Raw genomic sequence first — 26527 nt, 5'->3', positions numbered from 1 at the left:
CATACACACACACGATACACTAACATACATATACACAATCATACACACATTCACACATATACACACATACACAGTCACATACACACATATACACACACTCATACACATTCACACACACCTCACATACATATACACATACATAGTCACATATACACACGCTCAAACTCTCTCACACACACTCATACACTTACACACATTCACAGACACACACACGCATATGCATTCACAATCACACACACATATGCCTCACATACATATACAAGCACACACATACACACAGTCACATATATACACACTCAAACTCACTCTCACACACACACTAACACACACACACATATACACACATTCACAGACACACACTCACACATGCATTCACAATCACACACACATATGCCCTCACATACACATACACGCATACACATACACAGTCACATATACACATGCTTAAACTCACACACATACACACTCATACACTCACACACGCTAACATATACACACACATACACATTCACACATACACACACACTTCTACTCACACACACATACATTCACAGAGTCCACATCTCAAAGCATATGGGGGGTTTTTAGAGAGAGTTGCCCCTGGAATCCCTCTGGCTATAGACAGAAGAGCCCTAGTCTTCGCACCAGCCCCCCATGGCCCCAAATTTCTCCTTGGTTGTCATAAAAAATGATGCATTCACCATATGGGGGTTAAAAGTCTTATTTTATTTTTTAATTTAATTTAATTTAATTTATTTTTTGAGACAGGGTTTCGCTGTTTCCCAGACTGCAGTGCTGTGACAGGATCTCGGCTCACTGCAACCTCTGCCCCCCAGGTTCCATGGATTCTCCTGCCTCAGCCTCCTGAGTAGCTGGGATTACAGGCATGCACCACCATGCACAGCTAATTTTTGCATTTTCAGTGCAGGTGAGGCTTCACCACGCTAGCCAAGCTGGTCTCAAACTCCTGACCTCAAGTGATCTCCCCACCTGGGCCTCCCAGTGTGCTGGAATTTGCCGATATGAGCCACTGTGCCCGGCCTCAAAAGTCTAATTTTAAATGAACTATTATTTAATATCCGTATTCTATATAGTTGATCAACCTGAAATTCAGGTGGTTGTTTGCAAGAAGCTATCTAAACTCTAAGGACTTATAATTACGTAACCCTTTGCCTTAAAACTCTAAAGCTGGTTTATGATTTTGTTTTAGGAAATTGTATCATCAATTTTGTATGTGTAACCCAAAGACTATCCTTGTGAATAATAACTTTTAAAAAAAGTAAATTATCTTGGAGTGAATGGAAAGCTTTGTGAGCCTTTGTCTCTTTGCTTAGGCTTATGTAAATAGAAATTGTTCTGTCAAATTTTAAAATCACGGGGCAGACACTGTAGATCAAGAAGTTTGTGACTCAACAACCAAAACCATGTAGGGACTATGATGTTTGGTCTCAGATTAAAAAACTAAATCTTCTGTGAAAAGAAAACTTTTTTAAAGAAAACCAAATTAATGTGATTATGGACTGGGTATTTGACTACCCCAAGGTATTATCAATGACTTTTGTTGAGTATGGGAATGGCTTTACGGATAGATAGGGAGAGGTCCACCTTAGCTTTTAGAGGTGCTTTTGTAGTACGTAGGGGTGAATTGACCTGATGGCTGAGATTTGCTTTAAAATACTCCCATATGCAGCCATAAAAAGAATGAGTTCATGTCCTTTGCAGGGACATGGATGAACCTGAAAGCCATCATTCTCAGCGAACTAACACAGGAACAGAAAACCAAACACTGCATGTTCTCACTCGTAAGTGGGAGTTGAACAGTGAGAACACATGGACACAGGGAGGGGAACATCACACACCGGGGCCTGTCGGGGGGTGGGGGAAGGGGAGGGAGAGCATTAGGACAAATAGCTAATGCATGCAGGGCTTAAACCTAGATGACAGGTTGATAGGTGCAGCAAACCACCATGGCACATGTGTACCTATTGAACAAACCTGCACGTTCTGCACATGTATCCCAGAACTTACAGAAAAAAACAAAAACAAACAAAAAACAAACTCCCACAAAGAAAGAGCACACAAGAAAATGAGAAATGCTGAATCTGGGAAGTTGGTAGACGGTGGTTCACAGTACTATCCTCACACTGAACAGTATGTTTGAAATGTTTTCATAATAGAAAATACAGATGTTTATATGTGGATATATATGCAGAATGTGTCTTTCTTTTTCTGCATTACCAATCAGCAGTTCTGTCTCCTTCCTGCAGCGGGGTGTCTCACATTTCCCTAGAACCCAAATTCAAGCTCATCATTTCCCCAGACCCCTCTGCCCACTGCCCCACTCACAGCACTCCCTCCTCCTGGGTCCCCCACTCTTGGCCAGGACTCCACCGTCCTCCCCAACAATCTCTAAAGGACTCATCTTCGACTTGCCTCCGCCTCCCCTGCCACATCCAATCTTTGGCCAAGTCCACTTCCTCTTGCCTCAGAAAATACTCTGCCCTCCTGCCTGATGCCCAGGGTCCGTCCCAGTCTGCGTTTTTGTTCCCCTGGATAGAGTGACCTCCACCGTGTTCATCACCCTGCCTCCTGGGGGTCCACTCAGCCCTTCGCCCATGGATCCTGCTCCCCGCTCCCCTGCCACCAGCTTCAACCTCCTCAAGACCCCTCTAGTTATGAGATTCTCAATGCCCAGGAGTGGGCACCACGTCCCTGCATGCTCTCACCTCCTAGACAGTCCAGGTGGAGATTTCAGGCACAGCCAGGGATCTCTGACACTGAATTCCAGGGAGAAAAAGCATCTCCTGCGTCAGCCCCTGTGATCCTCCGCATTACCTCAAAGAGAAAGTCTCTGTTGGGTGTCCCTATGCTTTTAGCATCTCTCTCGCTGAGCTTCCTTTCTAACAAAGCAAGAGCAGCTTCAGGCCAGGCAGGCAAAGCAGCCAGCACAGAGCTTCCCCTCAGTAAGAAATAAACATTAAAAGTGATACTGGCTTTCCCTTTGCAACAGTGATCCAAAGTTTGCCTTTGAAACCCACTGAGGTAGAGTTTTAAAGCAGGTTGACTCAGGCCTGCTGGTGGACGTGTCTGTCGGCTCAATCACTTTGGAAAACTATTTGGCAACATCTAGGAAAGCTGAGCACCCCAGGACCTGGTGATTAAACCCCCCGACACTTAGCCAGGAGCAATGAGAACCCGTGTCCACACACACGTGTGTGCGTGAATGTTGATGTCTGCTGTATTCATAACCATTCATAAGAACGCAGTGGTTTACATGCATAGCCAGAAGCACTCATAGGCATAATGAAAATGCTAAAAAACCAGGTGTTTATCAACAGGATAATGCAGACATAAATTGCAGTTTATGCATTCAGGGGAGTACAGCTCAGTAATGAGAGGGGCCAACAAAAGGACACAGGTGGCAACATGGGTGAATAGAATAGATATATTTAAATAAGCAAATATATTTTAGTATATAATTATTTTATATAAATATATACTTATAAATATAAAAAATAAATATATTTGTATTATAAATATAAAAAATAAATATATTTGTATTATAAATATAAAAAATATATTTGTATTATAAATATAAAAAATAAATATATTTGTATTATAAATATAAAAATAAATATATTTGTATTATAAATATAAAAAATAAATATATTTATATTATAAATATAAATTTTCAAATATGTTTATGTACATTTATATAATTTACATGTAAATATAATGTTATAAATATAACATGAATATTATAAATATAATATAAATATAGTTATAGAAACAATTTCATAATATAAATATAGAGTTATAAATATATCATACCATAAATACATGTATGTTATAAGTATAAAAGTATAAATATATTTATATTATAAACATGTAAGTACATCATGCGTATATGTATGTATGTGACTGAGTGAAAAAAGCCAGATACAGAGAGCACATACATGTGATTTGACTGAGATACAAAACGTCTGGAACAGGTCAAAATGGATTGGTCTCAGTGGAGTCAGAGCAGTGGTGGTGCCGGGCTGGCAGACGTGAGAAAGGCTATGAGGAGCTTTCGGGGGCTGCTGGAAATGCCCTCTGTCTTGCTGAGTGGTGGTCACCAGGGGATTTACTTGTGCACCAATTTATTGAGCTGTACCTTCGCCCCACTGTACACTTTGTGCACATCACTCTGTCTTTTTTTAGATCTCACTTAAAAACTGAAAGAAAATAAAAATTGCTGAAACTGTATGTCACGTGATTTGTGGTTATATGTGTGTTTCAGTATCTCAGTGTTTACGCAGGTTGGCTTTGGGAGCTGCATCCTGCACGAACTTTGTTGTGTTGTTTAGACCCAGCTCAGCGGCACCATCAGCACCACTGCAGGTCTTTTATGAAGCTGTGACCTAAAGAGCCCTGTGGGTGTTGCGTGAGTTTCCTACGGCTGCTCTGACAAAGGACCACAGACTCGCTGGCTTACAGCAGCTCACATGGTTCTTAGGGTTCTATAGGTCAGAGGTCTGAAGTGAGTCTCACTGGGATAAAACAAAGGTGTGGGCTGGGCGGTTCCTTCTGGAGGCTCTGGGGGAAATCGTTTTGTGTCTCGTCCAGATACAGAGACCACCTGCTTCCTTCAGTCCATGGCCCGTCCTCTACCTTCAAGGCCAGCAGTGGCCATTTGACTCTCCCATTGCAATCCTCTGACCCTGACTCTCCTGCATCTTTCGTCCTTGTTTTTTTGTTTTGTTTTGTTTCTTTGATTGTTTTTAGAGATAAGGTCTTGCTCTGTTGCCCAGGCTGGAGTGCAGTGACATGAACATAGCTCACTGCAGCCTCAACCTCCTGAGCTCATACAATCCTTCTGCTTCAGCCTCCAGAGTAGCTGGAACTACAGTCGCCCACCACCATGCCCAGTGCCTCTTCCATTTTTAAGGAGCCTTGTGATTACCTTGGGCCCACTCAGACAATCCAGGATCTTCTCTCCATCTCCAAGCGAGCTGACCTTAATCTCATCTGCAGCCTTAATTCTTCCTTGCCAGGTAATCCCACACATTCAGATTCTGGGGATTAGCACTTGGACATCTGTAGGGAGCTAGCATTCTGCCTGTCACAGGTACTAACATAAAATTGTGGCCGGGCACAGTGACTCACTCTTGTAATCCCAACACTTTGGGAGGCCAAGGCGAGTGGATCAGCTGAGGTCAGGAGTTCGAACTAGCCTGGCCAACATGGTGAAACCCCATCTCTACTAAAAATTCAAAAATTAACTGGGAATGGTGGCACACACCTGTAATCCCAGCTACTCAGGAGGCTGAGGCAGGAGAATCACTTGATCCCGGGAGGCGAAGGTTGCAGTGAGCAAAGATTGCACCATTTCACTGCAGCCTGGTCAACAAGAGTGAAACTCTGTCTCAATAATAATAATAATAATAATGTTAGAAGAAAAAAGAGGTAATTTAAAAAATAGTAGGTAAGTGTTTGCTAGTACAGGTGTTGCTAAACGGATAAAATACTCAGGACAGTGGGGAAAGAATGACAGCAGTTAATAAAATGCTAACTGCTGCCTGCATGGCTGAGTAGTTACGAGCCAGGGATGGAGATGACCACACAGGTGTGAATTTCGGTTTCGCCACATATTTCCCATGTGGCCTGGGGCAGGTCACTTTAACCTCTCCAAAATTCAGTTTGCTTATCTGTAAAATGGGGAGGTGATAACAGTGACAGCTGCCTCATAGAGCTGCTGTCTCCACCTAGATAGACACGATTTAATTCATAGTGTAAGTACCTGGTGAATGGAGGAACAAAAAGGTGTTCCTCTATCCCGGCCTCAGCTTGACCTCCTTGCACAGGCTTCTAGAAAGTCCCCTACCTGTCAGGCCAGAGCTTCCCCTTCATCTCTCATGGGACCCTGTGAGTATCTGCCACCCATGAGTGCTTCAATGAATACAACTTTTCCCAACCATTTCTCAGCCAGAACTTCGGGCCAAACCTGTGCTGAGTATTGGGTATGTGAAGATGAATTTGACATCCTTAACAGCTCACATTCTCCTGGAGGAGAAAGGTAAGCAAGCAGGCAGGACCAAACCGAGCACAGACCCAGCATTCCAGCAGACAGAAACCCCAGCAGCAATGATTGGAACTCACATGCCTCCAAGGCTCAGCAGGTAACACAAATAGGACAGGAAATGACACGAATTAATAAATGAATCAGCAGGCGAGGTGGCTCACACCTGTAATTCCAGCACTTTGGGAGACCAAGGTGGAAGGGTTGCTTGAGTCCAGGAGTGTGAGGCCAGCCTGAGACGCAGTCTTTACAACAGTTTTTAAAAATCAGCCAGGTGTGGTGTCACGAGCCTGTAGTCTCAGTTACTGGGAGGATCCTTCGAGCCTGGGAGTTCAAGGCTTCAAAGAGCTAGGATCGTGCCGCTGCACTCCAGCCTGGGTGACAGAGCAAGACTCTGTCTCAAAGAACCAATCAATGAATCAATCAAGAGTACTCTTTTACTGTGAGTTTTCTACACATAAAAATTAAATATAGGTCCAGAGAAATATTTCCCTATTGTAAGGTGCCCATGAACAAACGGCAGCGGATGCATGGCATGGGAAGAGACGACGGGGCCGTGGGGGAGTGCAGCAAAAGAGAAATCAGGTCTCCTGTCTGAAGAAGCAGCACCGTGCAACTCAGCTAATGTTTGCAGAGCAAACGCTTGGGACTGATGTCGCCCATCCTGTGATTTCTCAAAAGAAGACTGGAAATCTGTATTTTCAGATGGCATTTTCTACATTTCATGATGTCAATAATTATTTCCAGTGTTTAACAGGAAGACACCTGTAGTCAAACAGCGTAAGTTGTGGGGCTGAATTAGACCCTGGGGTTGCCCATTTGCAACCTCGGTGTGGGTTGGGGAGTCTGTTGGGAGTGAGGAGAGGAGGCTGCCTAGATATTTTTCAGGGGAAGAAAATTCCTACGGGACGTTCATGGGAAAGAGGGTTACGGAGTACCATCATTAATGTGAGACATAATTAATCATGGATCTAGGTTGAGGGGAGGGGACGGCGTGGAAAAGGAGAAAATGCAGGCAAGCGGGGTGACAGATGGGAGAGACAAGAGCCATCAGGTCAAGGTCAGGAGAAGCTGGATCTGCAGTGAATGGAGGAGGAAGAAGGAAAGGGGATGAGACAGAGGTATGGTGGGCGGGGAGGGGATTCACACTCCACAGCCTCAATGTTCTTCGTGAAATAGCAAACAAGTCATCCCCTGAGAGGATGGAGACGCAGTCACAACAACGACAACCAGCAACCACAATAAGAGCAATAACTATCTCGGCAGTGTTTCCTGGAGCCCGGGACTCTCCTTGTGCCCAGTCCTTCTGAACACTGCGAATCCCTTTTCTCACATAAAGCTCGCCATGCTTCTCGCTACAGACACTATTATGTTTCCATTTGACAGACAGGGAAGTCCCTTGATCAAAGCCACACAGCTCAGAAGAGTGGGGGCGGGGCTGCAGCACCTGTTTGCTGAGAGCCTGTGCTCCCACCGTTGCAGGGTGGTCCACGGGGACCCAGGCGGACACACGACGCGAACACGCACAGGTGCACACGCGGGCAGGTGCACTGACACCCAGGGGGGAGCGAACATCGACATGGGGTCCCCGCGAGACGAGCGCACGTGCCCGCGCCGCCCCACGAGGGTACACAGACCATCAATGCACTCTCAGTGCAGGTCCGGGCTCCCCTCCTGACGCGGAGGCTGGAATTCACCTGCAACCCCAAACCAGGACACAGACCGCCGCTGTGGAGAAACAGACGCAACCCCGACAGACCCCGGCCCTCTCCCACCGGACCGGCTTGGAGACGCCCCCCTCCCCGGACCCCATCCCTGGAGCGGCTCTGCCCTTCACCCCCACCCATGCACACACACACTCTGCGCATCCACACTCGCGCGCGCGCCTCCCCGGATCGCCGCCCGAGCCCCCAGCCCCTTTTCTCCGCCTCCTTCCCGCCCGCGGGGGTCCCTCGAAGGACTCACCCTCCCCAACCAGACCCTGTCTGGGCTCTGCAGAGCTGGCGCCGCACTGACTGCGGCTGCGCAGACGCGGAGGCTGCGGGGTGGGGGGGGGGGGGAAGTGAGAGGTGGGAGGTGGGGGAATTGGGGAGCGTGGGCGGCCTCCTCCCCTCCTCCACCCCCGGGAAGCCTGCACCTGGAGGGGCGTGGGGAAGGCAGCGGAGGGGCCGCAGAGGCCGTGTACCCGCGGCGTGGTTGCAGGGGGGTGTGGTACCGAGCTTGTCCATCCCCAGCTGATGGGCACGTACGTTATGTTCGAGGTCCCCTGCGACAGATGCCCCAAGGCCAGCGGCTTTGCGCACGCCCCTCGTGGTTCTCCAGTCTGCAAACCGGGAGTCCGGGTGGGCGGAAGGGAGAAGGAGCTGGGGCAGGGGGTGGCAGCCCGGGGACCCTGAGGCCTGACCGCCTGGGGCAGCGGCTGGCTTTGCCATTAGTTACTAGTGAGTCCTCGGGTGTGTTACTTACCATTTCCGTGCCTCGGTTGCCCAAGCTGTAAAGTGGGAATAATTATGGTTACCAAGTCCCAGGATTTCTGTGAAAGTAAAACAATAATAACAATAATAAGTAATACACGTGCAGTTCTTACAACAGTTCCTAATAGCTGCTATTATTATCAATGACCGTTGTTGTTCAAATTAGCAACTGCAGTGACTACAGCCAAGTTGCTCTCATGGAGGCTACATTAAATTTTTAAAATTTTCGACAAAGCCATAAGTAGGGGGAAAACGGTGTGCCTGTGTAATCTTAGCTATATTCCCCTGATTACTAGTGAGGAGAAGTAAACTCACATGTTTTTGAACAGGTTTATTCTCTCTTCTGCTAATTACCTGTTTGTCTCCTCTCCGCATTGCTCTATTTGTTTATATAGCTTTTACTTACTGATTAATAGGTATTCTTTCTTTTTTTTTTTCTTTTTTTTTTTTTTTTTGAGACGGAGTCTCGCTCTGTCGCCCAGGCTGGAGTGCAGTGGCGCGATCTCGGCTCACTGCAAGCTCCGCCTCCCGGGTTCACGCCATTCTCCTGCCTCAGCCTCCCGAGTAGCTGGGACTACAGGCGCCCACAACCGCGCCCGGCTAATTTTTTGTATTTTTAGTAGAGACGGGGTTTCACCGTGGTCTCGATCTCCTGACCTTGTGATCCGCCCGCCTCGGCCTCCCAAAGTGCTGGGATTACAGGCGTGAGCCACCGCGCCCGGCTAATAGGTATTCTTTCTATATTCTGCACATTAATCGTTTGCCTGTTACTCTATCTGTGGCAAATATTTTCTCCTGGCCTCTCCCTTATGTTTTTATTGTGTTTACATAGTGCCTGAAGTTTTGAATTTTAATAAAAATCCAAGATATCCTTTTTATTTTATATTTTTTGCTTTTAACGTCTTAAGATGCCCTTCCTCAGCCTTCTATCCCTTCTCTCTCTCTCTCTCTCTCTCTCTCTCTCGCCCTCCACCCCCGACCCCATCTTTTTGAGACAGGGTCTCACTCTGTCACCCAGGCTGGAGTGCAGTAGTGTGATCATAGCTCACAGCAGTCTTGAACTCCTGGGCTCAAGTGATGCTCTTGCCTCAGCCTCCTGTGTAGCTGGGACTGCAAGCATGTGCTACCACACCTGGCTAAGTTTTAATTTTTTGTAGAAAGGGGGTCTCACTATGTTGCCCAGGCTGATCTCAAACTCCTGGCCTCAACTGATCTTCCGGCTCAGTCTTTCAAAGTGCTGGATCACAGGCATGAGTCATTTCACCTGGCCTCACCCTACTCTCATAAACACATTTTCCTGGATAATCTTATATTTTACAGTCTTATTTTATATATTTATTTTGTTTGAACCTTCTGGACTTTTTTTGAATGGTATGAGGTAAGGATTTAACCTCCTTTTCCAAATGGATAGAAAATTGAATTACCCTGATCATTCAGAAAAACAAAAATAACTCTCGTTTATCCAAAAAATACTATAAGGAAAGGCCTCTTGTTAATATTATCTCATTTAATTCCAACAGCCCAAAGTGGAAGTATTATTATCCCCATTTTACAGAGAAGGGAACTGAGGCACGAAGGAGTTAAATGAGTTGTGTGAAGGACACACAGCAAGATTACGGAAGAGCTGAGATTGGGTTTGCCTAGGAGTTTTCAGATAGGTTATGTAATTGGGAGGGGAAACTTCCTTCATTTCTATGTTTAGGAGATGAGTTTCCTGCCATTCCAAAGATAGTTCAGAGTATGCAGAGAAGAGAGATGAACTGTCAAGAATTAGACATTTCATCCAGTCCTCATCATTTCCTTTGATAACAAGATATTTGGTACAAGAGACCAGGGGAGCTGCCCCAGGTCACAGAGTCTTGAGAGGGTTAGGAACCAGGCACCCAGATGCAGATCTAACCATGTACTAGCTGTATAACCTTTGGAAGTGAATTAACTCGGTCTCCGTTTCCTTACCTGCAAAATGGGGACAATAATATTTTCTACTTCATAGGGTTATTGTGAACATCATATAAGTTAATACATATGCCTCCTAGTTTTGAGTGCTCAGTAAATGTCACTGGTTTGTCATTATAATTATTGAATAGCACGTCCTCAATATGGGAAAAATCTCCAGTTATGACCCTCATAGTCCAGATGAATTATGGTTATTTCAAAATGGACTCAAGTTTTTCCAAAATCTATTTGGAAAAAGAGGTTAAATCCTTACCCCAGAATTCTGAGGGAAGGATTTTTTTTTTTTTTTTTTTTTTTTTTTTTTTTTTGAGATGGAGTTTCACTCTTGTTGCCCAGGCTGGAGTGCAGTGGTATGATCTCAGCTCACTGCAACCTCTGTCTCCCGGGTTCAAGCGATTCTCCTGCCTCAGCCTCCTGAGTAGCTGGGATTACAGGCTTGTGCCACCATGCCTGGCTAATTTTTGCATTTTTAGTAGAGACAGGTTTTCTCCGTGTTGGTCAGGCTGGTCTTGAACTCCTGACCTCAGGGGATCCACCTGCCTCGGCCACCCAAAGTGTTGGGATGACAGGCATGAGCCATCGTGCCTGGCCCAAAGGAATGTTACTGAGTGACCCCTTAGAGGTGATTTCTTCCTGAAACAGAAGAAAACAATGAAGGGAGAGTCCTATAATCCTATTTTATGTCTTACTTTAATGTTTCTCAAACTTCAACTGCTCCAATATCCTTTTTCAATGTTTTCCCTGTTTCTGCAGCAACGAATAATATCTTCACGATTGCTTTCATTTCCACATAACATCCCCGCATTCCTATTTACTTAATATTTGTATTTAAAATGAATTTGTTTTCTAAAACCATTTAAGAAGTACCTGTAAATGGAAACTTTACAGCACTCCTATGAATGGAAAACCAGTTTCAAGTGTCATAACCTAAAAGGGAAATAAAATCATGATTAATAAATTATAGCTACATGCCACCACTAGGTGTGGTAGACTGAATTATTGGGTCCAATTCTTCATTATCCTCATGTAACATAACACATTCTCTGTCTTGCCATAGCCTCATGGCAAGTCAAGGGGTGGAGTACAGATGTGTTATGCCCATGGGCATTTTCCCTTTGTTGATTGTGCTTTGTGTACTTTCACTGTAGTAAATCGTAGCCGTGCGTATGACTGTGTGCTGAGTCTCTCTTCAGTCCTCCTCCCAGGAAAGCATCAAACCTGAGGGTGATCTTGGGGAACCCAACACAGGCCTCAAACCCTGGACCACAATTTTATCAGGAGGTGAGTGCTGCTGACACCTTTCTGGGGCTCCATGACTAGCCAGGAAAAGAAAAATTAATGCAGGGCTGAGAATTCATCCACTCATTCATTCACTCTTTCAACTAATATTTGTTAAACAACTGCCATGTGAAGATGCTGCTCCGGGTAGCTAAGGCAACTGATGTCTGCGGCCTCATGGGGCTTACATTCTAATGATGAAAACAGACAATGTCAAGTAAACCAATAAGTGCAAAATGAAATATAGTTTGTGCTAAATTCTGTGAAGTACTAAATTCTGTGAAATAAATCACTGTGATAGTAACTTTGAAGCCAGTTTAGATGGGGATGGTCAGGGAAGGTCTTTTAGAAAAGGTAACATTTTGAGCTAAGAACCATATGGTGGAAAGGAGACAATTATAGTTGAATTCACACTAGAATGCACTCAGCACCACGGACAGAGCACACCAGCGGCAAAGGCCCTGAGGAACCAACAAGGAGGTGGTGTGGCCAGTGCGACCAGGAAAGCGAGAGTGTAATGGGATGTAAGATAGAGAGGCGCCCGGGCGCGGTGGCTCACGCCTGTAATCCCAGCACTTTGGGAGGCTGAGGCGGGCAGATCACGAGGTCAAGAGATCGAGACCATCCTGGCCAACATGGTGAAACCCCATCTCCACTAAAAATACAAAAATTAGCTGGGCGTGGTGGCGCGCACCTGTAGTCCCAGCTACTCAGGAGCCTGAGGAAGGAGAATCGCTTGAACCCGGCAGGTGGAGGTTGCACTGAGCCGAGATCACGCCATTGTACTCCAGCCTGGGTGACAGAGTGAGACTCCGTCTAAAAAAAAAAAAAAAAAAAAAAAAGAGAGAGAGAGAGAGGCATCCAGAGTCGTGAAAGCCACAGGAAGAGCTTTGAATTTTATTGTAGGTGTATTGGAAAGTAGTGGAAAGTACTGAGGAATGGTGTGATAGACTGTGTTTTACATTTTCCAGGGGTCACTGAAACTGCTGTATGGGGAATGCACTAGAAGGGGCAATAAAGTAGGATGATCAATTAGGAGGCTCTTGCAGTAAACCAGGTGAGAAGCAACAGTGGCCTGAAGTAAGGCAGTGGCAGTGGGGATGGAGAGCAGTGGGTAGATTCAGGATTTGCTCTACAGGCAGAGCTGAGCGAACTCACTAATGGCTGGAGTGTGAGGTGTGAGGGAACAAGAGGAATCAAGGGAGACTTCCGGGCTTTGGGCCTGAGCAACTGAGTACCCTGAAGTGCACTAACTGGGATCAAGTTTATTTTGTGGGGAAAATCCAGAGTTCCCTTTTGGGCATGTTAACTGCTGGATGACTGCGTTTCTGAGGTCTGTTCCAGAAGAGCCTGGATTACCCGAATAGCCCCATTAGAGTCTCCAGGGGTGAGGGTTGCAGTGTGGGCTCAGGAATCAACTCAGAAGAACGCCTACATCTAGCACAGGTGGTGGCGAAATGACACTTGTTCCTATCCATGTTGCAGAACCAGTCCAGCAGGGCTCTCCCTGATGCTGGAATAGTCCAGGCACACGCTACCCTGCGAGGCTGGGAGGCTGCCCGTGGTGCTGAACCATTCTGGCCTGAGCTATCCGGGGCTCTGATGGATATTAGCAGGGCTGTCCGTGGTGCTGAACCATTTTCAGCAGGGCTGTCCTGCCCGGCTCGGGCTGTCTGCGGTGCTGAACCATTCACATCACGAGTTGCCTTGGGGGCTGTCCGTGGTGCTGAATCTGTCTGGTATGAGCTGTCCGCAGTTCTAAATCATTCAAGCATTAGCGTTCGGTGGTGCTGACGCTGTACACAGACTAGCAGAAGTAAATTTTTTTCCCTCCTTTAAAGAACCCATCCGCCTGGGGAAAGCCCTGCTGTTGCCTGGAAACAAAGATCTCTGGGCTGTGGAGAGCATGGGATGAAAGCAGATGAGGGCAAGAACTGCAAAGTCATTTTTAAGTGACAGCTTTGGTTCTTAGGACAGCATGGCCTGACTACAACCTGATTGAAATTATTAACATGAAGTTTCCCAAACAGCTCTGAAGAGGGGGAAAGTACAGAAAGGAAATTCAAAGAAAGAGATGCCCAGGATTCAGGCTGTTGGTTATTCTGTGTTGGGAGAAGCAGTGGAGTGGGGAGGAGAGGACTATATAAGTATATGTGAGTTATTGGCAAAGCCCTATTTTTTATATTGCAAGCTGGGGTCACAAGAGGGATGTTATTGTAGATTTACAGAAATGCAGCATGGTTACAGTTTCTCATGCTTCCAAATACAACCAATCACATACATTGTAAACTGTGACTGTTATTTTAGTGTCGCTTTAGCTGGTGAATAGACACACCCATCATCTTTTTATCAGGGTTAGTCTTGAATTATGTGGGTTTTTAATTGTACACCCTCTGCAAGAATGAGTCCTTCACAAAATCAAACCTCTCTTGAACTGTTGAATGGATGAATAAGTATTCTTCCCAATGATCTGGTCACTAGAAAAGGCACAGTTTCCACACTCACTCAAGAGACAGACATTTATAAAGCACTCACTATGTGCTGGACATCGCAGGTGACACCCAGTATGCCTGAAGCATATCCTCTATGCCTAACAGGATGATATTCACAACTCTTCAAGGGCCAGAAAACTTTGGGGCTCTGACTTTGAGCTCTTTGTTTACCGAGAACCACTGTGATATGGCTCTTCACTATCTTTCTATTATATCCTCTAATGAAGTTGCTGCTCCAGTGAGTTTTGATATTTCAATTTCTCAAAATAAGCTGGAGTTCATTACGTCATGAATATTTCTTTTTGCTTACTGTCTGCCTTGCTTCTAAAATGGTACAGACCCATGATGGTAGGGGCTGTGTGTTTCTAATTTACCTCTGAGCCTCCAGAACCTGGAACATGTCTTGGCACATACCAGATGGCCTATGAATGTTTTGAAACAGCTGAATAAATGAAAGACGGTGTTTGTAAATGTAAACTATCTCAATGTTTTAATGCTGATAACTCATTAAAAGGAAAACGAGTGACCCAAACTGTGCTCATCCGTTGGCAGGATGCAGTCTATGATCTGCCTGGTTGAGACATCCAAGATCGTAGACCCCTGCTGAGCAAGACTCTGCCATAAGACCACTTCATGGGCCGGTGACCTGTTGTTCTATCCTCTAGTACATCTGCTGTGGCCCATAAGGCAGGGTTCTGTGGCACCAAGCAGGGATTCCTATCAGTAGGGACCATCCCACAAGGAGAGGAATCTATTTCATGCTTTTTGACAACTGCAGGGAATTAATCACACTATGTGGATGTATCTCGTTTATGTGACTGTCTCCAAATGGTGATCATTTGGGAGCCTTGGATCCCCTCGGGCAGGTCAGCTTGGAAATGGCATATCCAGGATTAAACCCAGAGCAGTATGTCCCCAAAGACCTTCTTGTTTCACTACTACTAAAAAATTTTCCATTTATTTAAGATGGGGATGCAGGGGGAAGAAGTATGATTGAAATGGGAAAACTCACCTTGTTATTTAAAACCTAGAAGGATACAATTACTTGGGGGTGTATAGGGTAAATCATACAAGGGCAGTGAGCTGCCAAGTCTGCTTAGAGAAACAGGTTCTCCTAGCCACTTCCAGCCCACAGGGCTTTTCTGCAGTCTCGCTAGAAAAATGATTCCAAAGACAGAATCGCTACACATCAAGTAACATTTATTGAGAGCTTAATGTGTCCTCACCAAGATCCTGTTGGTTGGGTGTTGTTACTACACTCATTTTACAGAACAAAATAGATCGTTGTGGATGGATATGAAAAGGTCTCCAAGACACATCATTTCATGGGAGGATGCGGGGAGCAAGTTGCAAAACTACAGATGTAGTCTGACATGAATTACGTGAAAACCCAACACAAAAAACAATGTCGATATTTTCTGTGGGCACATAGATATGTGTAAAAAGTCTTCACAGGTTAAAAACACAAAAGGTATTTAAAAGAAAAAAATCACAAGATTACCACGTTTACCAAAATTGCATTTGTTCTTTCATGATAAAAAAAAAAGGAGTAATAATATTAAATGATTAAATGATTACCACATCCAGAAAGTTTGTGAAGTCTCTTCAAATCTCAGCATGGCAAAACTTAGAGATACATATATATATATACACACACATTACACACACACATATATGTATCTATCTATCTATCTATCTATCTATCTATCTATCTATCTATATTGCTAAGGAGTCCGGCTTACAGGAAGTGCTCAATGTTTTATTATTTGGGGACCAGGACTAAACAGGGTGAATCTGGTATGTTTGGTCAACCTCAGGATGCAACCTAATTTTTCTTCCTGACTGTCATATGTCACGAATGTGATGATTTTCCTTTCAAATATATTGCTTATAAAACAAAGAAGTTAAGAACTTTGTAAAGAAAGAAGAAGAAAAGCCAAAGATATGAACAATTGTAAGACACATTTCAATGTGAGAGATATTAAAATGTAAATAACTAACAACTCTGCATCAATAAAATATGATTTACTGGCCAGGCGTGGTGGCTCACACCTGTAATCCCAACACTTTGGGAGGCCGAGGTGGGTGGATCAGCCAAGGTCAGAAGTTCAAGAGCAGCCTGGCCAACATGGCAAAACCCTGTCTCTACTAAAAATACAAAAAACAAAGCCAGCATGGTGGTGGGCTACTGTAATCCCAGCTACTTGGGAGGCTGAGGCAGGAGAATCACTTGAACCTGGGAGACAGAGGTTGCAGTGAGCCAAGACTGTACCATTGCACTCCAGCCTGGGCATCAAGAGCAAAACTCCATCTCAAAAAAAATAATAATAATTTACTTATCACAACCTATCCAATAACAATAGTGCATATCTCATAGTATGCAGATGATAGGCATTTGGCATTGTTATTATGGAATGGGTAATAGTAACCAGGTTCATTCTATGCATAAGAAAAGTGAAGCTGAGGATCAATGCATACACACACACACCTCAAGATAATTCTATGCTGTCTCGTCCTCTCAAATCCCTGCTCAGTCATGTGCACTGGCTTCAGCTGGCTTGCTGGAGGATGAGATGCCCAGGGAGGAGAGGGGAGTTATCTTGGACAAAGTTATTCTGGACCAGGCAGCCCACAGCTGACCACATTTGAACACATGAGGCCTGCTCAGGCCAGAACTATCCAATTTAACTTAGCCCAAATGGCCACATTCATAAGCTAATAACGCTTGTTATTTTAAGTCACTAAGTTTTGGAGTGGTTTGTTACACAGCAAAAGCTGACTGAAACATTTTATATATACAACTGATAATCAGCAGAGAGCACTACTACTGTTACACTTTATATACACAACTGATAATTAGCAGAGAGCACTACTACTTCTATATAGGTTGTTAATTTATTGAAATGTTTCTGTGAAAGTCGGTAAATAGCTGCTCACTGAAAGCCCCTGAAGCTCCCTCACTTAAAGAAAACACAAATAAGACACATATTGTTCTTTGTTTGTTTTGAGTTAATTCTGTAATTCAGAACTCCTACCATATTCAAATATTCAACTCATTTCTCACCCAGTTGAATCCTGATATATTTGGCCAGTCTTCTAAAGATGGACTCTTGGGTGTTGCCAATTCTTCTAAGGAAAGCATCAGTGAACACTTGGATGAAAGGAGAATGTCTTCCTTAGATACCCATGTAACTGTCTCTTTGCCAAGTGGGTCTCTGCTCAAATGTTACCTTCTTAGAGGGGCCCTCTCTGACCACCGAAGTTGAGGTGGCCTCCGCCTTCACTCTCCATTTCATCCCATTCTCTGCTCATACCCAGAAATTAGGAGTGGTGGTTCCATATGGCAAAAGACTTTGGTTTGTTTATTGCTGGGTTCCCAGACCCTGGAACAGTGCCTGGCACAGAGTAGGTGCTCAGATGTTTGTTGAATGAATGACTCCCTGCTCACCCCCAAAGTTTCTTATTTCTTGGGATTCCTACTTATCAGAGGGCACAGAAGTTCTGAGTATTTATATATTAGGTATTCACTCTCTTCCTTTTCTCACTTTCTTTTTCCTTAAAACAGCTACTCACCCACCACTAAGGGGGAGAGAAAAAAATAGCTCAGGCTCCTTCCTGACCCAAATTTCTCCTCCTCCTTTCCACATGCATCTGCTCACACCAACCTCTCTGTGCTACATTGGATCAACAATGAAAAATGCCAACTTCACACCTACCTCTTCCTTCCCTCCATTTCTTTCCACCTCTCAATCTCTCTGTAAAACAGGTGATCAGCTATAAATAAACATTTACATCCCTGTAGGCATCTCTTAAAAGAAACTTGCGCCCAAAAAGATCCCCTTATGAATTTTCATGCCTTGAAAAAGATTTACTGGGCAAATGAGTACATGTCACGAAGGAAATGGAAAACCTATTGAGCCTCATGGGGTGGTGCTGGGGAGGAAGGAGTAGATGGATGGATATAATTCCTAATATTTCTCCCTGGTCTTGGTAGACAAATAAGCATCAGGGAAACTTGTTCTGATAACAGACATGGAGCTTGGTCATACTTAAACCTTACATCAACCTTAGGAGGTGATAATAAAAGTATTATTGGCTGGGTGTGGTGGCTAGCACCTGTTACCCCAATGCTTTGGGAGGCTGAGGTTGGATCATTGCTCGAGCCCAGCAGTTTGAGACCAGCCTGGGAAACATAGAGAGATCCCACCTCTACAAAAAAAAATTTTTGAAAAATAGCCAAATGTGGTGGCACACATCTGTAGTCCCACCTACTGAGGAGGCTGAGGTGGGAGGATCACTTGAGCCCAGGAGGTTGAGGTTGAGGCTGTAGCGAACCATGATCGTGCCATTGCACTCCAGCCTCAGGACAGAGCAGGATCCAGTCTCAAAAAATAAAATGAAAGTATTATTATACTGATAATGATAACAACACATAACAAAACTTCCCATGTGTAAGTACTGTTCTGTTTTTTTTTGTTTGTTTGTTTGTTTTTGTTTTGAGACAGAGTCTCACTGTATTGCTCAGGCTGGAGTGCAGTGGCACGATCTCAGCTTACTGCAACCTTCATGTCCTGGGTTCAAGTGATTCTCACATCTCAGCCACCCGAGTAGCTGGGACTACAGGTGTGCACCACCACACCGAGCTAATTCTTGTATTTTTAGTAGAGACGGGGTTTCACCATGTTGCCCAGGCTGGTCTCGAACTCCTGACCTTGGCCTTCCAAAGTGCTGGGATTGCAGGCATTAGCCACCACATCTGGCCATTAGCCACCACATCCAGCTGTAAGCAGTGCTCTAAATGCATCATTGCGTTACTTCACTTCTTCTTGACAACACTATAAGGCAGATACTATCGCTATCCCCAGTCTGCAGATGAGGAAACTGATGCACCAGAGAAACTAAGTCACTTTTCCAAAGTTCCTCAACAGAGAAGTGGCAAAACCAGCATCTGAATGCAGTAGTCCGTCTCCTGGAAATGGCAACATGATGTTGCTACTTAGACTTTATTGGTTGGAAGCTAGTCACATGGCCACACCTAGCTGCAAGGGAGACTGGGAAATGCAGCTAAAATGTAAGGGTTCTAGCACTATGGAAGGAGGGACCAGATATTGGGGAAAAATGAACAGCCTCTACACACCCACCCTAGACCCTTGAAGATCTGAAAAATCAGAAGTTTGCAGTTATTCCTCAGGATGGGTCAGGGAGTAACTGAGATAAGTGTTCTTATACATTGGTGGTGGGAGTACCAACGGGAGTACCAACAAAGACATTGCTCTGGGAAGGTGCGTCAGTTAGCTATTGCTATACAACCAACCATGGCAACATTTAAAAGCTCAAAATAGAAACAACTATTATTTACTATAGTTCATGAAGTTATGAACCAGTTAGACAGTTCTGCTCATCTGTCTTTGGCTGATCTTGGCTGGACTTGCTCCCATATCTGTCCACAGCTTGGACTGTGAGTTGGGGGTTGTGCTGGCTGGCCTAGAATAACTTTGACCAGGATGACTTCCCCCATGGGCCTGTCATCCTCCAGCAAGCTAGCTCAAGCCAGTGCACATGGCTGAGCGGGAACGTGAGAGGAAGAGAGCACGGAAGCATCTTGGGGTTGAGCCTCTGAATGGACACACCATCATCTGTTGGCAAGGTTGGTTTCCCGGAGGCCTCCCTCCTTGGCTTGTAGACGGTCGACCTTCTGTGCGTGTCTGAATCCTAATCTCCTTGTAATTACACCAGCAGATTGGATTAGGGCCGGCCCTAGTGACCTCATTTGACCTTGATCACCTGGGTAAAGGTCCCATCTCCCAATACAGTCACCGTATTGGGAAGTACTGGGGTTAGGACATCAGCCTATCAATCTGGTGGGGAGCACAGTTCAGCCTGCAACGCTCACCAGCCCAGACCCCTTCAGAGCTGTGCTCTCCTATTGGAGACCTAAGATTGATAACAGTGGAGTTGGATGCTATGTTGGATCATAAATCCCATTGGCTTTACTTTCTTTTTATTATTATTATTTTATTTTATTTTTCTATAAGTTACTGGGGTACAGGTGGTATTTGGTTACATGAGTAAGTTCTTTAGTGGTGATTTGTGAGATTCTGGTGCACCCATCACACTGCACCATATATGTTGTCTTTTATCCCTCGCCTCCCCCTCCCACGCTTCCCCCCAAGTCCCCAAAGTTCAGTGTATCACGGATTTACCTTCAAAACCTACCCAGAATCCATTACCTTCTCACCACCTCTGCCTGGTCCCAGCCACTCTCACCCCTCGCTGGGACAATTGCAGGGGTCTCCCCACTTCGCCCTTGCTCCACTCTCCCTGCCCCCAGCCGGTTCCCCACACAGAAGCCCTTCATGTCCCTCCTCTGCCCATAACCCTCCATAGCTCCCACCTCACCCAGTCAAGCTGCAGTCTTCACCCTGCTGGCCAGCGCCCCACATGATCCGGCCCCTGTCTGCTCTCTGTCCTCTTGTCACTCTGCCTCAGGTGTGGGCGAAACCCCAGGCCTCTGCCCTGGCTCTTCCTTCTTCCTGAAACACTTTCCCCCATATCCCTACCCACCTTGTCCTGCCTCTGAGTTTCTGCTTTCCTGTCTCCTCCTCAGGGTGCCTTCCCCCTCCACCTTCTTAAATCTGGAACCTGCCCCGACCCTCCGCATAGTACCCTCCTCTTTCTGAGATATTTTCTCCACGGCTTTAAAAAAATTGTCACTTCCCAGAAGAACATCAACTCCACAAAGGCAGGGGTTTTGTAAGTCTTCTTCACAGCTGTTTCTCCAGCCCTTAGAACTTTATCTGGTTCAAACAGGCACAGTCTGTATGTCTTCTGATATAATTTATTCCAACACAGTCTGTATGCCTTTGAATATAACTTAGCCATGGAGGGTTATGGTCAGAGGAGGGACATGAAGGGCTTCTGCGTGGCAAACAGGCTCAGGGCATGGAGGATGGAGCAAGGGTGAGGCGGGGAGACCTCCTGCAATCATCCCAGCAAGGGGTGAGCATCGCCAGGACCAGGCAGGGGTGGCAATTTATTCTGTTACTGTCATGGCTCAGATTTGCCACCCCAAACAGCTGGGAATTTAACCTGTTATTCCTGTACCTGATATCTACATGTGCTGGTACCACCCTGGGCTTTGGGTAGCAGGGAGGGCCAGCCTCTCCTCAAATTCTATGTTTTCTTTTTGGGCTTCTGTAACAATATCACAGATTGAGTGGCTTATACACAACAGACATTCATTGCTTACGGTTCTGGAGCCTGGGAAGGCCGAGGTTAAGGTGCCAGCAGATTCAGTGTGTGGTGAAGGCCCATTCCCAGTTCATAGATGGAGCCCTCTTGCTGTGCCCACACATGGAGGAAGGAGTGAGGGAGCTCTCTGGGGTCCCTTTCATAAGGGCACCAATCCTATTCATGAGGCCCCACCCTCATGACCTCATCACCTCCCAAAGGCCCTATCTCCTAACACCATCACCTTGGGGGTTAGGGTTTCAACATGTAAATTTTGGGGAGACACACAAATTCAGACCATTGCACCTTTCTTCCAGGGTGTGGAGTTGGTCCTGGGAATTGGCTGACCACCTACCAGAGACTGCACTTCCCATGACCCTTCACGTGCAGGAGAGTGCAAGGAACACTGCTCACCAGTGGAAGGAGAGGAGAGCTAGAAATGGAGGTGTAGAGAGGTGTCCAGAAATGGCTTGGCCCTCCCCGGTCTGCTGCCCAGATGTCTACTTGAGAAATTATGGGCTCAAGATGGTGGAGGGAGCTTGGATCCCTGAGTCACCCCATGGAGTAGATCCTCCTGCTGAGGGACAGCAGCAGAATCAGACTGATGCATGAGGAATACTTTCCAGCATGGGATGTCTCCTGGTCTCTGTGGCTTGTTGATGCATCCAATCCATGCCAACCAGCACGAGGTCTGCGACCTCACCCAGAGCTTCACCCCTGTGCATAAGATGCTAGGACCATCCCCAGGTACCAAGTGAGCTCAGCGAGCACCAGCTCATAAGTGGTGGAACTAGCAGCTGGTCCCCGGATTCCCTGACCCCAGACCCCACCTGATCACTTGGTGGTCCTACACAGGCTGCAAGCCAGGAGTCAAATCTCCTTCTTCCCCAGGGGTATTTTGTGTGGCCTGTCCAGTCCAGGCCCAAATCGCGTATCTTTTTTGTTTGTTTGTTTTGAGACAGCCTCTCACTCTCCTACCCTGACTGGAGTGCAGTGGTACAATCATGGCACACTGCAGCCTCCAACTTCTGGTCTCAAGTAATCCCCCCACCTTGGCCTCCAGAATGGCTGGGAGGACAGGCACACATCACCATGCCTGACCCCAAAACAGAGTTTCTTAATAAATATGTAAATTTGTTGCCATTTAGAAATCAGAAACATTGCACATAAAAGTCTGGCTTTTCAGCCCCATGATCTCGAATAAATTATTACTGTTCTGAGGCTGTTTCCTCAATCGAAAGAGAGAATAGTATTACCCTATATTAATAATGTAAACCCTGTTAATGTATGTAGCTCTTATATATACATATTTAAGACTATATTACAATATAAACTTTCTATTAATAAATAATAGTATTTATAATAAAATATTATTAGGGCCGTAAGGTGTGTGTTGGATAGTGCACCTGCTTGACTCAAATAACTCATGTTCATGGCCCTACACCTGGCCTGTCAGGGGTCATAGAATAGTCTGTGATCTCGGAGAGGATCCCTAGTTCATCTCATGTAATTGGGAAACTGCCACCGCACTAGGATTCTGAAGGAAGAGCTTCCTTCTCTCCCCCATATCTGAGGCTGTGAGCTGAGGCCCAGCCTCTCAGTTGGACCATTCTCAGGCCAGGAATCTGCAGCTGCCAGGGGTGTCCACCAGGAGGCCCCTTCGTCATGCTCTGGGGCAGGCGCACTGGGTTCCCCGGTTCTGATTGGGATTCCAGGCGGGGAGGAGCAGAAGAGCCTTCCCTCTGCAGCCTGGGTCTTCAGAGGCTGCCCCTCAGTCAAGGCCTGGGTCAGGAGCCTTCTCCAGCTGCCCAGGCTAAGGCCGAATGCAGGGGATTATCTCTGGCTGGGGCAAAGGTGTATGAACCCTGCCTTTTATTTTTAGATGCTTTGATATTTTGGAGGTTTGCCGACCTTGGAGGGACTGTCCCTCCCAGATCTGGGTGATTCCTAGAGACAGCAAACAGCCCTGCTGACAGCGTACCTTTCACAAGCAAATCACCCAATCCAGAGCCCACACCCAGCAACTCCCCCACTGGGCTCCCACACTCAGGAGCTCTGTGCACCTGTCCTCAACACCCAGCGCTGAGAACCAGACAGCCAGGGCAGCCCCTGTGCCCCAGAACCGCTAAATTACTCAGAAAAGCCAATCCCGCTCCTTGCTAGGGAAGCCACAGAGAAGCTCCTGCCCCCGTCTTCCCCCAGCCCCTCTGCCTCCTGATCTGCCCTGGGCTTCCCTGTGGGGCCTGGCACCGCCCTCTCCTCCCAGGAACTGTAGCAACTGTCTTTTCACTCCCTGGTATCTCCTGACCTATGGGCCTCACCTCCCTGGAATAAGAATAAAACCCACATTTTAAATCAGACAGGGGCTGTGGACAAAAGGCTGAGGGATCCAAGTCAGATCCAGGTCTCCAGGGACTACATTAGGCCCAGAGTGGAATGGGCTGCTGCCTCAGAAAACTCACTTGCTTATTCATGATTCAGCCAGGAAGCATTTATTGAGCACCTACCATTAACTCTTTCATTCGACACACATTTACTGAGCACCCACTATGTGTCTGTGCTGTAGCAAGTTTGGGGGAAACAACAGTGGGCAGGACCAGTAACATCCACATCTCTACCTGAATGCCGTGTGGAGACGGATGGCAAAGAAAGAAAACAGGTATCGATACAGGCTGCAGTGCGCGCGACGGGGAATACGAAGCAGGGGAAGAAGGGTCATCAGGGAGGGCCTCCCTATCAGTTAGGGTTCTGCAGAGACGCATTAGTGATACAACTTAATATATTTACATATGTCCTATCATATAGATTGCCTTATTTAGATCATATATATCCCATATAGATATATCATATATATGCTATTACATATATATTTATTATATCATTATATATCCTATATAGCTTTTTTTTTTTAGACAGAGTCTCACTCTGTCGGCTAGGTTGGAGTGCAGTGGCATGATCTTGGCTCACCTCCGTCTCCCGGGTTCAAGTGATTCTCCTGCCTCAGTTTCCCAAGTAGCTGAGAGTACAGACACATGCCACCACGCCCGGCTAATTTTGTATTTTTAGTAGAGACGGGGTTTCACCATGTTGGCTAGGCTGGTCTCAAACTCCTGACCTCAGGCCTGTCTCGGCCTCCCAAAGTGCTGGGATTACAGGCGTGAGCCACCTTGCCTGACCTTTTTTTTTTTTTTTTTTTGAGAGAGAGAGAGAGTCTTCCCTTGTCACCCAGGCTGGAGTCCAATGGCACGATCACACCTCACTGCGACCTCTAATTCCTGGACTCAGGCAGTCCTCCCACCTCCGTCTCCTGAGTAGCTGGGACTATAGGCACACGCCACCACACCTGGTTAATTTTTCTAATGTTTTTGTAGAGATGAGGTCTTGCTATGTTGCCCAGGCTGGCCTCAAACTCCTGGTCTCAAATAATCATCCCACCTTGGCCTCCCAAAGTGCTGGGATTACAGGTGTGGGCCACCATGCCCTACCTGTATATCTTATACATATCCTTTTATATACCTCATATTTCTTATTATACATATGGCATATGTATACTTTTATATATAAATAGATTTAATTTAAATAACTGGCTCATGCTACTGTGGGAGCTGGCAAGTCCCAAATCCATAAGGCAGGCTGGTAGGCTAGAAACTCAGGCCAGAGTTGGCACTGTAACCCTGAGGCAGAGTTTCTTCCTCTCCAAGAAACTGGTTTTGCTCTTAAGACCTTCAACTGATTAGATGAGGCCCACCCACATTACAGATAATGAATCGTTTACTTAAAGTCAGCTGACGTGGGCGGCATCCACGTCTATAAAGTGTCTTCTCAGCACCACCAGGACTCACTGTGTGATGGGACTGCTGGGCACTGGAGCCCAGCCAGGCCAACACGTGAAACTGAGCATCACGGACCTGAGGAAGCTCAGTGTGGGTGCCGGGCCAGGACGGGAGAGGCCCCTTTGGTGGGAGTTGGCTGGGTCAGCGGTGGGACTGGACAAAAGCACAGGGTGGCTGGAGCAGAGTGAGGAGGGGAGCAGGACGGGAGGTGGGAGAGGCTGCATCACACAGGGGTTTGTGAGGAGTCTGGCATTTACTCTGAGTGAGTAAAGGGGTCATTCAGACCCCACCCAGCACCCACAACCTCAAGGCCAGGCTTGGGTCAGGCCCGGGGACACAGAGACACAGGGCCCCGTGAGGGTGAACCCAAAGGCCAGCACATAACCCCAAATAGTGCCTTGGACAGATGTATGGGATAGGAGACTTGTTAAAAAGTAGGTTCCTGACCTGCTTGATTCCCGCCGAATCCACATTTTCAGGAGGGTAAATATAATTTGGCTTCAGTAAGTACCCAACTGAGGAACTGGGGGGTGGAATGGTGCCGTGGACTGCAGTCCAGCTTCTGGAGTCAGACTGGGTTTTAATCCAGGAGCTGTGTGAACTTGGGCATCTGGCTGAACCTCTGCGAGCCTGTTTCCTCATCTGTAGAGTGGGGGTGATGAGAGCACCCCCTCAGAGGTGGACAAGTGACTCCATCAATGTGGCCGCTATTCCAGCCCCCTCGGGGTTCCTCTTGGGGAAACGTGGAGCCCTGAGTGGGGAACTTGCCCGGGAGGCAGGAGACCAGGGATGTGAAACCCACCTGGTACCACAACATCCCCCCGAGAGGAGTCTCAATGCCCTCCACATCAGCTTGGGTTGCAGGGAAAAGAAATAGGAGGGACCTCCGAGGAGGCCCGGGCGGTTCTCTGGATCGGAGAAGGGGGATGGTGGTGGTGCGGCCTCGATCCCATCTCTGCTTCACACACTGGGGAGTCCAGGAAACCAAGGCCAGGAGTCAAGCCCTGGGAAATTCAGTATGTCCATCTCTAGAAGTAGTCCAGTGTAGGCAAGGAGCACGGACCTCAGAGTCCAGGTGGACCCCAGCTCACACCCTGGCCCCTCCACTTCCATGCTGTGTGCCCTCAGGAAGCTCGCCTTGCCTCACTGAACCTCAGATTCCTTATCTGTACGATATGTACATGAATCCCTACCTCAAGGATC

At 46.4% G+C, this 26527-nt stretch overlaps 1 protein-coding gene across 10 annotated transcripts in view; it reads right to left on the bottom strand.

The window, feature by feature from the left end:
• SMIM17 (small integral membrane protein 17) overlaps window positions 1-26527 on the bottom strand; it is a 66743-nt gene that overhangs the window by 12248 nt on the left and 27968 nt on the right. For 2 of the 10 annotated variants that reach the window (XM_065535022.1, XM_074024877.1), the window contains exons 3-5: window positions 11359-11418; window positions 8528-8594; window positions 6228-6435 (exon numbers count right to left, since the gene is read on the bottom strand). The gene's annotated coding sequence lies outside the window, so the exon portion shown is untranslated. Of the gene's footprint in view, window positions 1-6227; window positions 6456-8026; window positions 8079-8527; window positions 8595-11358; window positions 11419-26527 lie in introns of those variants that run through there. The other 8 variants (XR_010583160.1, XM_005590472.4, XM_074024879.1 and 5 more) reach the window with 6 other exon arrangements.

Source organism: Macaca fascicularis, chromosome 19 (genome assembly GCF_037993035.2).
Source record: "Macaca fascicularis isolate 582-1 chromosome 19, T2T-MFA8v1.1".
NCBI lineage: Eukaryota > Metazoa > Chordata > Mammalia > Primates > Cercopithecidae > Macaca > Macaca fascicularis.
Note: the sequence above shows the minus strand (reverse complement) of the source record. Positions and strands in the feature narration are given on the sequence as shown.